A 14,438-nucleotide genomic window follows, 5' to 3' on the forward strand; every position below is an offset into this window, starting at 1 on the left:
CTGATTCCTTGGACTTTGGCATCACGTGTTTATTTAAGCAAGAATTTTCAGAACAAGCTGCATCTACTATCACAGGCTTAATATCAACATAATCTAATTCAAAATCAAAAGCATGTGAAGTAGAAGTACTCATATAATCAACAATTAAAGCAGGCTTGTTAGAAATATCTGAATGAATACAGCATGCTCTTCAAATTATCACTTGATAATTTTTTCAAGAGATCCTCAGATTCTTTTAATTTATTCTCCAGTGTATCAATAATGTTAAATAGCATGGTATTCTCAGATCTCAAAGAGTCAATCAAAGCATGTGATTCAGATAATTGAACAATCAAAGACTCTTTTTCTTGCTTCACATTTTTGAGCTCTTTTGGAGAAACAATTTTATCTATTTTAGCAAAAACTTTAGAGAGCTCAATATCATAATTTTCTTCAGATAACTGACAGAAATCCATGATAAAAGGTGTAATCAAAAAAATAGAAGTCACAAAGAGATGAGGATCACACTCAGGAATTAAATCCTTTAAACAGAGTGTACCTACTCTGATACCAATTAAAAAATTAAATGGACTTCTAATTTTGACAAGTGTGTGTGAACAATGTGCAACAAAATATTAAATCCAGAATTAAAGGAGACAAATATTTTGTTGACGAAGTGGAAACTCAATTAATAGAAAAACCACTCTAGCCACTATTCAGAAGACAAAGCTAGTTACAAAGTAGTAGCACTCACATACCTCTGATGCAGTGGTCGTACCTTGAACTCTGACGTGTAACCCAACACGAACACCTCCTAACCAGGTCTCTTACCTAAAGGGGTCTTCAATGGAATCCTTTACATTAGGGCCAACCCCTAAGATAGACTTCACAACTGATCAAATCACACACTGGCAAAAGCAAGAGAGCTAGTAGATCTTCAATATCTCCCTAAACACCCTTTCTAAGCTATAAGGAATTCACCCCCGAATTCTGTGTCGAATGCATGGCTAGAACCCCTTAATTTTAGGCTTTAGAAGCCCTAATTCAAGTAAAAAACGGAGTCTTTAGCACGCACATCCGAACGGTAGCCTTGGCCGTCCGGACGGGCTACTATTTTTGTGTCCAAAAAGCAATTCTGGAAAATTCTACAGGGCCGTCCGGATGATTCTAATGGCCTTCTGAACTATCAATTTACATCATTTTTTGTTAGCTTTCCAACGACGCCAATTTCGTCAAATCTGATATTTGAGTAAAACGTTATGACCAAAATACCGGAGGGTGTTCGGACGGCTTGACCGAGGGTTCGGATGGTAAACTGCAATTGCCTTTCCAAAATAGCGCTGAAAGCTTCCATTACAAGGCCGCGTCCGGACGGTTGCACTTCAGCTGAACGTAATTACCAAAATAAGGCTTTGAGCGTTCGGACCCTGAAGGCTGATGTCTGGAACAGTTGAACTGGTGCACGCAATTTCCATATATGATGCTTGATCGTTCGAACCATGAAGACTGACGTCTGGATGGTTGAACTTTGTATGCACAACTTGCCTTATGGAAGACATCGTTTGGACGGGATCACACATCGTTCAGACGGTTACAGCCATCTTCCCATAATTGTGTCTTGAGGCAGAAACCCTAATGCTTGTCAAACACTGCATTGTCCGGACGGTATAGCCACGTCGACCGGACGGATTCACTGGAACACTGAGATCTTCTCAAACTCTGAAGAGCGTCAGGACGATTTGCCATTACGTTCGAACGGATGCAACCTTGAACTGTTCGAAGCTTTTAGACACTGATGGGCGTCCAGACGGAAAGTTCTCGTCGTCCGGACGGATGTGGTTGACTGATGAGTGTCCGGACGGAATACCACGTTATCCGGAAGAAATACCATGTCGTCCGGACGGATGCAAGGGAACTGAACTAATTTATTTGAATTCTGCACAGAGTTTTCTTGAATCTCATAACTGAAGTGTAGACTCTGAATAAACCAGCATCCCTGTGAAAGTAGTAACATTGCATAGAAGTGATTTTGTCTAACAGAATGCAGCCAACACAAAAACTAACAATCTTGAAGGAGTCCCTTCGATTACCTCTAAGCTTGCACATGATCTACTGCACATGACACCTAAACCTACAACAAAAACAACATCTACGCGATAGTGTGGTGTTGACCACGTCTGCATAGGTGGAATGAGTCCACGGTTTCAACAGTATCAAACTCATTAAGTTTTTGTAATGAGCCGATATTTCTTTCTTTCTACCATATGTATACAATAACAGCTATCATTTGATATAATACTTCATTTTAAAACATTTCATAGCTGATAAGGTACACATTGGCGTTTTATAAACAAGACTATATCATACTACGTTGCTATGAATGTATATACATGTTTCATTCTCCTGCTTGGAAGCATATACATATAAACTCATCTACAACATACTATTAAATGTAGTTGTGAGTATATATACATGTTCTAATCTCTCGCTTGGAAGCTTGGCTCAATTAAATTTATCATGAGCTCGAGCCAAGCTCAAGCCACTCTCGAGCTCATTTATTACGACCTCAAGTCAAGCTCGAGCTCATATAACGAGTTTAAAAAATTAAAAATTAAGCTAAACTCAGCTCGAAAAAAGAAATATCGATCTTTTGTGGTAAAGTGATCCAGTTACCACTAGTTCTTAATCTTTATAGTTTATATTACTATGAATTGTATACTTATGAGTTAGAATTTAGGAATTATGTGACATTATATGACTTAATTATATCACATATGAATTTTTATATCATATTCACATGAATTGTTAAATCATATTATATAATTTACATGATTAGAACATACTTAGTCACTAGTCATACAAAATAAGTGTTGTTGTCTTGTTGATATAAATGATGAATCATATGTTTATTACATAATTTACATTATATGATGAAGATACACTATGCCCTATCAGTATATCACTTAAACTCTAAGATTTAGTATCATATAAATGAGTGAGCCGAGTTTTATACAGGTTTGTATCGTTTAATAATCGAGTATATTTTCGTGTCCACGAATAGCTCATTTAATAATCGAGTTGCGCACGAGTCGAGCCCGAGCTCTGCTTCGTTTATATCCCTACTCGTATACAAGCATTCCACAACTTCGGGGACATACATACATACAAGCGTATCTAAGCATGAAACAAATGACTTCATAACTTGGTTATACTCGTACACAAATAATCCACAATTTTGGGGAATATTAGCATAGTAGCATATCTAAGCATGAAATCACACATCACCATATAAATATCACTATACTTAAGCTATAAAATAGAATTATGGAAAAATTACACATACTCAAACTAATACTCGATTTATAATATTTCTTCCAAATTAAAGATTGCATTAATATTCCTTTCTAGTTACCAAAAATTTGAAATGTATCATTTTTGTTTCGCAAAACTATAAAAAATGACCCTAAATATTTTCAATAAAACAAAATATTTTTATAAATTAACAAAAGAAAATTAAAAAAGAAATTTTTCTAATATATATATATAAGGAAAAAAGAAAAAGAAAAAGAAGATTGGAACCCTTGACAAAATGGGAGTGACAAACCAAAATATAGGGATTATATCATTTTTCACTTCATAATGAATGATTAAAACGTCTCAAAATTTCATTTTAATTTTGCATAACTAAAACCATATGAAAACCTAATCGATGTAACGCGTTTGACTCCAAATTAAACTCAATTTCATGATAATGATACCATTTTTTTCCATAAACAAGTGTAAAATTTGGGTGACTGTATTGTTTTGTCTTTTTTCATTTAAAAACACATAAAAAACGTGTCCTCATTCATATTTGATAAAGCAGATTTTCTGTATTTGAATGTCACGTGCTTCAAAAGAACAGTTATAGCGGAAACCTAGACCATGAAAATGGCATACCGGTAATTAAAATCCTAATGAATGGACATTACTTGTGTAATGCTTTTGGCATTTTGTGTATATTTTTCTTTGCTAAATCATGTCTATTTAAGTTGAATTGTTCAAAATACAACACTTTAAACTGTTAAACACCAAATCAAGTTGTAGAGAAAATAGTAGCATTCTTAGTAGGCTCACCAAATTTTACTAGTCAAAATAGTCATAAACCACTTTTCTCTATTTTAGCCATCCACTTTTTTAAGCACTCCCAGCAGCTTCACTATTTTTAACTATTCACCATCACTGTTTCATTTAAATATTCTTTTTCAAAATAGAGGTTGTATGTGATGCATGAGAGAGAAATAAAAACAAAAAGGAAGAGATAAAATTTTAGTAATTTTTTGTTATAGGTTAAATACCATTAACCCTCCCTCCCCAAAGTTTTTTTTTTTTTTTTTTTGTAATGTGCCCCCCAAAGTTTTCAAAATTGTCAATGTTGTCATTCCGTCTGGCTTATCCGTCAAACCAGACAGAATTTTGAACACGTGCTTGTCACGTGACTTTTTTTTTTTATGCAAATTTATCCATTTTACCCTCACTCCAAAACGTCGTCGATTTATCCTTTAGGGGGGTGAATTGAAAATTTGGGAAATTTTTTGGGGCAAATTGCAAATTTTTAAATATTGGCTAACAACTAAAAAATTATATTTAACTAAGATATACACATTGACTAACAATAATTATATATTTTCAAATTGTGAGGGTCCTTGTAGTAAACTGTAATTATAAATCATTCCCTGAACACGTTTTTCGTTCACCAAGTTAACAGATTCCGTTAGTCAACCACGTCACATCCAATAGCAAGTTGACATGTGTCCATTAAAATTAAAAAAAAAATAGAAAATCTAAAAAAAATCTAAATAAATAAAATAAAAATATTTGTTAAAGAAAATACTGAAGGGGTACCTGTCGGTTGGGCAGCCACCCCTCTGGGTGTAATGTCCCAGATTTTTAAGACATATTTTCATAATAAAATTTATTATTTGAATAAATAATCATTCGATTTATAAAACTATTTTTATAAATATTTAACCGGTGTTTTTATAAACTGATAATTTATCACCAAAAATATTTTTCTGAGTTTATATAATTAACCATGAAATTTATTTACCTATTTTATAAAAATTATACTATATTGTTTTAATTTTATAATTCCGTTTCAGCATCTTCTTAGTTCTTTCTATTCGTTCTTCTTTCTGCACTAAAATGGACTCTGCACTAAGCAGAAAATAATTCGCCACTGCACTGCATAATCTCTGTTTTATTTACTCTCCACTGAATCGACCACTGTTCCACTGCACCAAATATCCCCACTGCAATTTCATAATCGCACCACCTTCCCCACTGCAATTTCATAATCGCACCAAAATTTCTCCACTGCGAATTCATTAATCTCCCATTCTTCTCCAATTTGCTTCGAATGATTTCTCCACTGCACCAACTATTCCCACCTTCTCCACTCTGATATATTAATCTTCCACTGAATCGATCAGTGCAGCACTAAGTTCAGTGTTCACCAAACCAATTCCACTTCATTTTATTATAAACCACAGCACTCGATCGTTGTTCTATAAAAACTGAACATTCCCTCTGCAGAAATCGCAGCTCTTCCTTCTTCTGTATTTTCTTCTTTCTTCTCCTTCTTGCTGTTTTTCATTCTTCTATTATTAACTGAGAGACCCGAGAGGGAGAGAGACCAAAACCCAACAGAACCCAGAAACCCATCTCGGCAGACCAAACCCCAACTCGGTTCTGCCATACCACCGAAGCCAGAGAACCCATAACACCGAGAACCCAGATTTCCAGCAAAGAACCCCGGCAACCCAAACCCCAGCAGCCCGACAGTCCAGCCCAATTCCAGCAACCGTAACCAGCCGAACCTCCGACGTTTCGGTCTGGGCAACCGTGACCAGCCGATTACCGGCAGCAACCCAAACAGTGAAGCCGACCCAGCAACCCAGAACCGGAACCTGCCAAGCCCAGCAAGAATCCGAAGAACCCGTGAACTGAACCCATAGTTCCGGCCGAAACCAGTGGCCGTCAGCCCAGTCTATCCCGGCGACCCAACCAGTCAATCCGTGAAGCCCGAACCCGACGGAACCAGTTCTGGCCGTGACCGGCGAACCCAGCCACCGTCGACGCAGTGACCGTGCGTGACCCAGACGGCAAACCCAATGACCGTGACCAAACTCTTTTTCCAAATCCTCCTTTTCTCCTTATCTGGCCGAATCAGAGCAATGCGAGAGATCAAGAGTGAGATTTGGTGAGGGGCTGACCGGATATAGGAGATCCAGCATAGAAGGGAGAAAACCCAGTGAAGCCCGCGACCCAGACGGCCCAGCAAGCACGAGCCCGAATTATGAAGACCCGCAAACCGTGAACCTCGGTCCAAACAGACGACCCAGCTCGAACCCGATTCAACCCAGCCCAAAACCGAGCCCATTGATCTAACCCGGAAACCCGACCCGCCGGTGACCCATCTCCGGCAGACTTCCGGCGACTTTCCGGTGATTTTCCGACGACTTTCCGGTGACTTTTCCGGTGAAATTTCCGTGACCGAACTCATCATTTTCACTAGATTTTTCTAGTGAAAATTATTATTTAATAAATCAAGAAGTGATACAAGGAGAGTAAAAGCCCGATCCCGATATTAGGGAAAGTCCAAGTAAGGGAACCCTTTACCCCTTCTCAAATTATTATATTATTTTAATTATTCCTTTATTTGCAAAATTTCGATTAACTATTTTGATTCGGTATTTCAAATTATTTTATTTATATAAAGGATTTGTTGGTTTTGATATGAAAGTTTTGAGTATAAAAATGATATTCTTGAAATCGTGATTTTGAGTAAAAAAACCCTCCAACACGTTGCCCTATATATACTAGTAAAGAATGAGAAAGTTTTGTGAGAAGTTATACAAGAAAAGAATGAGAAAGTTTTGGGAGAAAACTCTTTGAGTTATATATAAAGGAGAAATATTTTTGAAAAGGGCACGTGTGTGGAGGAGACTATTATTTGGGCCCTAGACCCGCAGAGATTCGAGACCCTTCAAGATTTAGCTCGGTACCGTAGCTCGAGATGGAAGCGCACCCGCTGGTTCGCTTAGTGACAGCGGTATCTGTCTCTATGTCAGTCTAAGTGCACTTCAATTAATTAGCTGACGGGGGTGGGGCCTGTGGCCACAGGTAAACCGCGTTACTCACCCAGGGTCACAGCAACGACCGCGCAACCCTACGTACACAGGGCGTAATAGTGTATTGGGCATACTATGAGTAATGATTATTTCAAATATATATATATATATATTATCTTGTGTATAAAAAGGGAGTTTTTGACAAATGTTTTGGAGATATTTATAAAAGGGAGTTTTTGACAAATGTTTTGGAGATATTTAAAAGAAGTTTTTTTGACAATTGTTTGAAGATTTTCAAAAGAATTTAACTCAACTGTTTTATGGTTGAGGATTCCTTACTGAGCATGTTTTTTTTGTGCTCACCCCTTATTTTGTTTTTGTTTTCAGGTTATGAACAGAGAGACGTAGGTGGCCGGGATGGGATCTAGGAATGCATTAGGACATTTCATTTATGTTACCCCATTAAATTTTCAGTTATTGTATTTTTACAATTAAATGACCGTTTCCGCATTTATTAAAAACTCTGAGATTTTGAAACCATTATTATTTTTATTTATTTAAATCAGCATACTAGTTAAGATATTTGGCAGACCTTACGAATCTTTGCAGTTTAAAGAGAAAAGTGACGAACCTAACCCATAGCGGTTTGGGGGCGTTACACTGGGGGTGGCCGCGTGCCACCCCCAACCCTTGTCAGCTAGGAAGCCACCCCCAAAGGTGGCCGCAGCCACCCTAAGGGCTCGGGGTGGCACGCAACAACCCCTGGCGCCTGGGGTGGCACGCGGCCATTTCAGAACCTTTTAATTTTTTTTTTTAAAAAAGTATTTTTAAAAATTTGCAATTTGGCTCCACAAATTTTTCATAATTTTCAATTCACCCCTACCCCCGAAGGGCAAAACAACGACGTTTTGGAGTGAGCGTAAAACGGACAAATTTGCATAAAAAAGTCACGTGACATGCACGTGTTCAAAATTCCTTTTGGCTTGACGGATAAGCCAGACGGAATGGCAACATTGACAATTTGGGAAACTTTTTTTTTGGGGGGGGGGGGCACATTGCAAATTTTTAAACTTTGGTAGCCGAATTGAAAATGGGTGACAACTTTGGGGGGTGAATTGTATTTAACCATTTTTTTTCTATCGTTTTTGTGAGAGAACATTGCTCACTATTGTTGCTAAGTATTGTTGAATCATTAATTTTTTTTCACCAAATTGGTGAAGCTGTTGGGGACTCATTTTGGACAATTTTAACAAATTGGCACACCAAAATAGCCAAAAAGCTATTTAGGTAAATCTACTAAGAATGTTAAAACGTTTGAGTTTACGGGCTCCCAATTGGGTACTGCTTGTGGACCTAGTCCGCCTAACCTAAAGTTCCCATTCGGTAATAAAATTTCCAAGAAGATTTTAATAGATCAACATGCAGTGTGTTTATTTAGTTGGTAATTGTACACGAATTCAAATTCCCATTGGTTGTTAAAATGAACAGATATGTTGGACAGAAACTAGAAATGTTCCTACCATAGTAGCTCAAAACTTGACTTGATAGAAACTTGTTTATATTTTTTGTTTATTAACCAACTAAATAAGTACATATCTTATATTAATTTTAAAACTCTAGATAATTTATTTTTTATTTTATAGTAAACACGTGGAAGTTGAATAAAGCAACTGATGCGAACCTCAACCGACATGCTTTGAGACCCAACGAACAATATTGGAATATTTGCCCCAAGAAAGCTAAAATTCAGGTTTTTGATAGAAAACTCCGACTCAATATTTATGAATGAAACGCAAACCGAAGGTATAAAGTAACAAACCCCGACTGAATGATTATAATTGAATCACGAACGGTAGGTTAAAAATTTTAACGCCACAAGGAAGAATCTTTGATAAGTTCACAAGTTCTCTAAAAAACCAATAGAGGAAACAAACCTCACGTTTTCTTTTATTTCCATTCAATGATACTTCATTACAATGAGTGCAGGCTATTTATAACCTTTTTAGCCCTACACGCCCACTGTAAGGAAAATAAAACTAATGTATTTCAAAAATAAGAAAATAGGTAAAAAAAGGACTAACAACATAGGAACCTAAAATTTAGCACTAATAATAGGCAAGTCAATCAGCCAATTAATTGGTATAGAATTGGCAAGTAAATCAACCAACTAATTGGTATGCAATAAACAAGTCAATCAGTCAATTAATTGGTATGAAATAGGCAAGTCAATCAGCCAATTAATTGGTATGAAATTGGCAAGTTAATCAACCAATTAATGGTATGGAATTGGCAAGTCAATCAGCCAATTAATTGGTATGAAATGGGCAAGTCAATCAGTCAATTAATTGGTATAGAATTGGCAAGTCAATCAGGCAAATAATTGGTATGGAATTGGAAAGTCAGTCAGCCAATTAATTGGTCTGAAATTAGAAAGTAATTAGCTACTTTCTCTTTCTAATTCCACTCCCAGTCAAGCCATAAAAAGTCGTTAATCCATGCCATTGCTAAGGAAATTACGCCCATCAATAGCTTGGATTAAATTTATTACGCCTTCATCTTCCTATGGCCAAGCTTGGGATGCCCTGTTTTAGAATCACCACAAATCTCTTGAATCAGCCCATTAAGTGCTTCTTTGATATTCTTGGATCTTGCTTTAGTAATAGGCCTAACTAGAACATGCAATGGATCCTTTAATGGTACTTGTTGATTCTCATCATTCCCCTCTCTTCAAAAGAATTCGACCTCGAATCGTCACCTACATCAAAAAGAGAAAGATCAAAAACATTAAATGTAGCACTAATGTTATACTCACTTGTAAGATCCAACTTGTAAGCATTATCATTGATTCTCTCAAGGGCTTGAAATGGACCATCCCTTCTAGGATGTAGCTTGGACAGGCTATGGGCTGGAAATCTTTCCTTTCTCATATGCACCTAAGCCCAATCACTCGGTTAAAAAATGACTTGTCTACGACCCTTGTTGGCTTTGGCTGCATATTGCTCATTTTTCTTTTCTATGTGTTGCCGTACACTTTCATGGAGTTTCTTCACCATCTCAACCTTTTTTTGACCATCCAAACTAGTCCTTTCATTAACTAGCAAAGGCAGCAAATCCAAAGGAGTTAGTGGATTAAAAACATAAACAATCTCAAATGGTGAAAAATCAGTAGTAGAATCAACACTCCGATTATATCGAAACTCAATGAATGGCAAACAATCCTCCCAATTTTTCAAGTTCTTTGGAATTATAGTGCGCAACAAAGTAGATAAAGTTCTATTCACTACCTCGGTTTGTCCATCCGTTTGGGGGTGACAAGTTTTCGAAAACAACAATTTAGTTCCCAACTTTCCCTACAAGACTTTCCAAAAATAGCTAAGGAACTTAACATCACAATTAGACACAATACTCCTAGGAACACCATGGAGCCGTACTATCTCTCTTAAGAACAAATTAGCGATGTGGGTTGCATCATCGGTTTTATGACAAGATATGAAATGTGCCATCTTAGAAAACCTATCAACAACCACAAAAATTGAATTGCTACCTTTCCTTGACCTAGGCAAGCCTAAAACATAGTCCATAGAAATATCTACCCATGGCGCACTAGGTACGAGCAAAGGAGTGTATAATCCATGTTGTAAGACACTAGATTTGGCCTATCTACATGTAACACATCTAGCACCTCCACATCACGTTTCATCTTTGGGAAAAAAAAATGTTCATGCAACACGTCTAAAGTCTTCCTTACACCAAAATGACCCATCAAACCACCTCCATGTGCTTCACACATAGAAATATTAGGCACATAAAGTCTATCCTCTCTAAACAAGTACCCATCTAGTCTATAGAACTTACCAAACGCTGCCTTCTCACATGCTCCATACACACTAGCAAAGTCATCATCATTACCATACAATTCCTTAATGAAAAACGAAATTGACTTCTAAAAATAAAGTGTGTGCATAAGTATCAACAAAAATTAAAGCACAGCGAAAAGTAAATGACACACAGATTTTTGTTGACGAAGTGAAAACTCAGTTAAGAGAAAAACCACTCCAAGGCAGCCAAACCCAAGAATTCCACTATTCAGAAGACATAGCTAGATACAAGACAATAACACTCACATGTACCGATGCAGTGGTCGTACCTTGATCTCTGACGTGTAACCCAACATGAATGCTTCCCAACCAGGTTCTCCTACCTAAAGGGGTCTTCAATGGAACTCCTTACCTTAGAGCCGACTTCTAAGATAGACTTCGGTTCATAGCACAGCACACTTGTAAAACGGCTTCAGAGGGATTGATGACTTCTCTGAGCTCTAATGGAATTCACACCAAATTCTTGCAGTTCTCAGTGCCCAGGAGCCTCTATTTATAGGCTAGGGGCTCAAATGAGCGTTAGGCAAAATATACCTGGGCACCGACCGGACGGTGGACATGGGCTGTCCGGACGGACAGCTGTGGGACAAGATTTTTCGAAAAATTTGCAAGGAAATCTTTCCTGTTTAAGGGCATCGTCCGGACGGGATGGTACATCGTCCGAACGGTCGCACGTCCACTGCAAGTAATTTCCTTATAAGGCTCTCGAGCGTCCGGACGGCTATTCTTCAACACGCAATTTCCATATCGGTAATGCGTGCGTCTGGACCATGATAGGAAGTCGTCCGGACGGATGAAGTCGAATCGGCAATTTCCTTCGTTGATGCACGCCCGTTCGGACCATAGCTGTCAGACGTCCGGACGGTCATATTTGAATTGCGATTCTTGCCTTAAGAAGACGCGCGTCTGAACGGGATACCACATCGTCCGGACGGTTGACTGATCTTCTCTTTCTTGGAACTTGGAAAGAAATCAGAAGCTGATCTAGTATTGGGAGGCGTCCGGACGTGATGCTGAAACGTTCGGACGGATGCAAGCTGGCACAGAAACTTCTTGATACAGTATGGGGTCCGGACGGAATGAACACTTCGTCCGGACGGATGATGCTGGTCTATCTGGCATCCGGACTGATGGAACAGTGGACAGATGGGCGTCCGGACAGGATGGCTCGATCGTCTGGACGGCTGACAGGGAACTTGGATTCTTCTGACTTGCAGACTCTAAATAGTGGAATCCCTGTTTACAACATCTTTACACTTAAGTGATTTTGTCCAAACACAGAATGAGGCCAAAATACTAACAAACTCCCCATTTGGCCATTCTGGGACAAAAATCACTTGACTGGTTTGGAAATACATTCTCGGTCCAAAAATAAAAATTACTCCCCCTTTTTGTCACAAAGGGACAAAGGGTAAAACAGAGTAATAAAAACTAACTGTCATAAGAATTACTCCCCTTAACGGTCTCAGAAGGACCCGGGAAATAGAGTAAAAAGTTTTAACAAAGCAGAAATTGTCTCAAAATAACAATAGAGAATAAAATGTCTACAATCATAAGAGGGAATCAAACATCCTCAGGCATGGGTAAAATCCCGTCTGCAACATCCTTATCATCACTGTTGCTAGGATGATGATACTTTAGGCATTCTTGAAGGTCCAGCTGGTTCTGCTCACGCGCCTGTCGATGGAGTGCACAGCTAGCTGCATGGATGAGATGGACTGCTGCATGGAACACATAGACTACTGCATGGAGGACATAGACACCTGTATGCTGCTCATCCCTCCCTGAAGTGCAGCAAGAGCCTCCATAATCTGAGCATAATTGACATCCGGCTCAGATGGCGGAACAGTATGTGAGGATGAAGCCATATCTGGAAAGCCGACTGGCATAGCAACAGGTGGAGGCACCTCATCATCGGAGTCATCTCTCCGCAGCTACGCATTAGACTTCATCAATGTCTGCTTGCTGATGGGCTGCTGGATTTTCATCTTTGGTTCACCATTGACATTGATGCCCGACTGAAGAATAATCTGAGTGAGGAGGCAGCCAAACGGAAGACCAGCAGTGCTCTTATCACGGGCCTCTAATATAACCCCCAAAATGTGCTTGTACAGGCGGAAAGGTAAGCGGAGGTGGATTGCATAGACAAACTAGGCCCATTTCAGGATCAGATCACTGTGCCGGGCAACAGGCCAGATATTCTACTGAATGATCTTGGCCAACATGCGGTGGGTGGATGACAGGGCACCAATCCGGATGGCAGTAGAGCGCTCCTCACCTTGGGGAACAGCACGGAAGAATTCCCTGAGATCATCCAGGGATGGAGGAAGCACCACCTCATTGTATGGGCTGGCCGAAATCTCGAGCACTGGGACTCGAATGATATGACTGATGACCTGAGGATCAACAGTGATGAGATGGCCTGCAACGGAGGACTGAAGCACCACTCCATGATCATCATTCTACACCACCTCCAGGTTGGCGTAGAATAGCTTCACCAATCTGGTGTACACCACACAAGCACAGCTATGGAGATATCCCCAGTTATACGTCTGGATGATGTCAAGTATGTTGTCCAGCGGTGGCACCATGATATCAGCCCGAAGGACATTCCGCTCAGCAATGACAGAGCGGTCCATAATTTTGGCCTGAACTGCAGCCCTATCTTCCACAAGCCTCTGACGGACCCTGCGGGGTGGACTACCGGCAGACATGATTCTGCAAAAGATCCAACAAGAATTTTCCAAAGAAAAAATATTCCAAAAAAAAAAAATAATTCTTGTTAGGATAACAAAAATTTGGCAGAATAATAGCAGTTAAAAGGACTTGTGAAAAAAATAAATACAAAATAATATCACAACTAAGTCCAAGAAATTTCAACATGGCAGATATATGCATCTCATATTCCAAAAATAAATAACATTCTAACGGTTTTTTTTTAAAAAAAAATCGAAGAGATAAGGGCAGAAACACAATACCTGGAATATGAGAAAAATGCAAAAGGCCAAAATCTCACAAAAAGGAAACTCACAACCAGCCAAAAGTGAGATTTTGTGGGGTAGAGTGAGAATGCGGCGAGCAGGGATATTTATAGCCTCTGTGGGGTCCCCGTCCGGACGGTGGGTTGATGATGTCCGGACGCTCACTGCCTCGGAAACGAGCAGACTGGTCGCGTGCGTCCGGACGAAATAAAGAGACCGTTCAGACGATGATGACAGAACGCATCCGAACTCCATCAGGTCCTGTCCGGACATGTGGGCTCCATCCCCGTCCGGACTTCAAGAGAGTGCCGTCCAGACGTCAATATAGACCGTCCGGATGCTCCACACTGAAACACAGAAAAATTGAGGAAAATTTTACAGAGATCAATTTTCTCAGGTCAGTGTTAGAACACGCATGTATAATCAACTGATAACACAATCAGAGAGCATCTCAAAACTTAACAGAGATATAAAAGAGAGTTAAGATT

General features: G+C 39.1%; 1 long non-coding RNA gene across 1 annotated transcript; it reads left to right on the forward strand.

Annotated features, from left to right (window-relative positions):
* Positions 1-5,579: 5,579 nt before the first annotated feature.
* On the forward strand, positions 5,580-7,673 carry LOC133877243 (uncharacterized). Its single transcript, XR_009901708.1, has 2 exons — positions 5,580-6,622; positions 7,479-7,673. It is a non-coding gene; the product is annotated as an uncharacterized LOC133877243 (long non-coding RNA).
* Positions 7,674-14,438: the final 6,765 nt, after the last annotated feature.

The sequence above is a fragment of the Alnus glutinosa genome, chromosome 9, assembly GCF_958979055.1.
Source record: "Alnus glutinosa chromosome 9, dhAlnGlut1.1, whole genome shotgun sequence".
NCBI classification, from domain to species: Eukaryota; Viridiplantae; Streptophyta; class Magnoliopsida; order Fagales; family Betulaceae; genus Alnus; species Alnus glutinosa.